Raw genomic sequence first — 3,004 nt, 5'->3', positions numbered from 1 at the left:
AAGAAAACCTCACTTTGTCTACCAAGCACTTTATAAAGTACTAAGTAATTAACAGCTCATAAAAATTGGGGAAATTTTTAGGTGGAGATAAAATTAACACCAACTTATTCTCTAGCAAATAGCTGTTCTAAAATGCCACGTCCACACAGAGAGGTCTGGAGGAACTGTCTGCAGGAGGCCACCTTGTAGGCCAGCCCTCTCTCAGGCCTGCTTCATAGGCGCAGGGGTGTTGGCAGATGCCTGCTCCAGGTAGGCCACGGAGCCCTGAGGGACCTCAGCCGGCTTTTTGTGCTGCACATTCATGTCCTCCAGCACCTGCTGCCAATGCCTCAGCTTTGTCAAGAGCTTCTGCACCAGCGCATCTTTCCGCTGCAACTCATTCCTTAGTTCTGAGACGTCCTCTTTGATAACTTGCTCAGGTTTCTGAATAGACAACTGCAATCTTTTTTGTAGAAAAAAGCATTCTGTCTGTCTTGCAATATCCAGAAACTTCTGGATACACTGATCAACACCAGTTCAAATTTCTTCCTGATCGGTGCCATTGACATAATCCTGACTCACGAGAGAAGCAAAGCAAGCCTCGAACGATGGCTCCAGCTCGTCCACCAAGGTGCTGCTTGAAGTCCTCGGCGTGCCAGGCGCTGCCTGAAGAAGTGAAGCCTGGCCCGGGAGTCCTGGCGGGGGTTGTGGAGGGCCCGGCGGCTGCCCGGAGAACATCCCAGCGGAGCCGCCATGTCTGGGGTGGCGGGTCGCCGCCCACTGCCACTCCAGTAAGACTGGCAGCCATTCTGAAGTCAAACAACAACAAGTGCTGGCGAGGATGTGGGGAAAAGGATACTCTTGTACATTGCTGGTGGGACTGCAAATTGGTGCGGCCAATATGGAAAGCAGTATGGAGATTCCTGGGAAAGCTGGGAATGGAACCACCATTTGACCCAGCTATTGCCCTTCTCGGACTATTCCCTGAAGACCTTAAAAAAGCGTACTACAGGGATACTGCCACATCAATGTTCATAGCAGCACAATTCACAATAGCTAGACTGTGGAACCAACCTAGATGCCCTTCAATAAATGAATGGGTAAAAAAAAAAAAAAATGTGGCATTTATACACAATGGAGTATTATGCAGCACTAAAAAATGACAAAATCATGGAATTTGCAGGGAAATGGATGGCATTAGAGCAGACTATGCTAAGTGAAGCTAGCCAATCCCTAAAAAACAAATGCCAAATGTCTTCTTTGATATAATGAGAGCTACTAAGAACAGAGCAGGGAGGAAGAGCAAGAGGAAAAGATTAACATTAAACAGAGACATGAGGTGGGAGGAAAAGGGAGAGAAAAGGGAAATTGCATGGAAATGGAAGGAGACCCTCATTGTTATACAAAATTACATATAAGAGGTTTTGAGGGGAAAGGAAAAAAAAACAAGGGAGAGAATTAAACTACAGCAGATGGGATAGAGAGAGAAGATGGGAGGGAGGGGAGGGGGGATAGTAGAGGATAGGAAAGGTAGCAGAATACAACAGTTACTAATATGGCATTATGTAAAAATGTGGATGTGTAACCGATGTGATTCTGCAATCTGTATACAGGGTAAAAATGGGAGTTCATAACCCACTTGAATCTAAAGTATGAAATATGATATGTCAAGAGCTTTGTAATGTTTTGAACAACCAATAAAAAAAAAAAAGAACAGATCAGGACACGGACACTCACAGGCAGGTCACCATGTAGTGCACAGATGGCACCTACAAGCCATGGAGAGAGGTCTCAGGAGAAGCCAATGACGCTAACACCTGGATTTCTGATTTGCAACTTCTAGAGCTCTAAGACAATAAGCTTCTGTTTTTTAAGTCACTGGGTCTCTGGTGCTTTGTGGTAGGCAGCCCTAACAAACTGCCATAGCACCCATTTCTGGAAACCTGGTCCCTGTTCTAAAAGCAGGCTAGACATTTTGGTGCCCGTCCCCAACAGGGGATGGCAGGGAGTCTGGTGAGAAGAAAATCTCCAGTCACCATGCCCAGCCTCATTTGTTCTGGGAGGTCGTCATGCTGTTCCCTCCAGAGGCATGAAGGGAAAATAGGTGGACTAAGGGGGCACCTCCCCTGGAGGGCAGACCTGGGGTGGCCAGTCCTCCTCAGGAATCTGCTACTCCAGCTAGAGAATGGAGGAGCTGTCTCCCCTGCGGGCCTTGGGTGGAGGTGTCTGAGGCAGGAGAGTCAGGGTCCTCCCGTCTTCATCCTGGAGTGGCAAGAGGTTGCCTCCAACCATCAGAGAAGTGCAGGCTGCTGCTCAGTTCTAACAGATCCTCAGGCTGCGTCACACACCCCATGGTAACACTCAGGTTCAAGGTGGTTGAGACAACTGAGAAGCATCCAGCAGGGGGATGCGGTGGTGCTAGTGCTCCTGGCAGCTCCATGACCATGGCTTGGCCCCAGCTCTGCAGGCTGGTGCAGGTGCATGCTCTGAGCAGGGAGCAGGTGAGACCGTGGTTAAGTGGATAGAGCCCCCTAGCAGAGCCTCGGCCAGAGCAGGAAGGTGGGCTCCCAGCAGATGTCTGCCCAGAAATGCAGCAGGGCTTCGTGTCCACTGAGCTGCCCACAAGCTCTCAGGGTTTGAGTGTTGGGTTTTGATCCCAGCTCTGCTCGGGCATAGCTGTCCTTACTCAGCACAACAACCAAGTTGATGACTTTATAGCAGAGTAGCTTGGCCTGTCACCCTGTTGGGCAGAGTTTGTGTTTGTTCTTCTGCTGCAGAGAGGACAGGGACATTTTTGCAAGCCCTGGCTTCACTCTCTTCTCTTCTGCCTCCCTGTGGGTCATTTTCCTGATAAACAAAGTTTCCCTCTTCATTTTATTCCTCTGTTTCTCATTATATTTCAGGTTGCTTCTCCCATGCCAGCTTTGTTTCAGGAAGTATACAGTGGTCTCTCATCTGCAGAGATGCACTCCAAGACCATTTTGGATGTCTGAAACCACAACATATACCCTAACCCCCACATATA

The 3,004-nt window shown here is 48.7% G+C and overlaps 1 pseudogene; it reads right to left on the bottom strand.

Moving 5' to 3' along the window:
• Window positions 1-201: 201 nt before the first annotated feature.
• On the bottom strand, window positions 202-717 carry LOC143382732 (mediator of RNA polymerase II transcription subunit 28 pseudogene; annotated as a pseudogene).
• Between the last annotated feature and the right edge of the window lie 2,287 nt (window positions 718-3,004).

This window comes from Callospermophilus lateralis, chromosome 17 (genome assembly GCF_048772815.1).
Source record: "Callospermophilus lateralis isolate mCalLat2 chromosome 17, mCalLat2.hap1, whole genome shotgun sequence".
NCBI lineage: Eukaryota > Metazoa > Chordata > Mammalia > Rodentia > Sciuridae > Callospermophilus > Callospermophilus lateralis.
The sequence above is the reverse complement of the archived record's forward strand: the minus strand, read 5'-3'. Positions and strand labels throughout refer to the sequence as shown.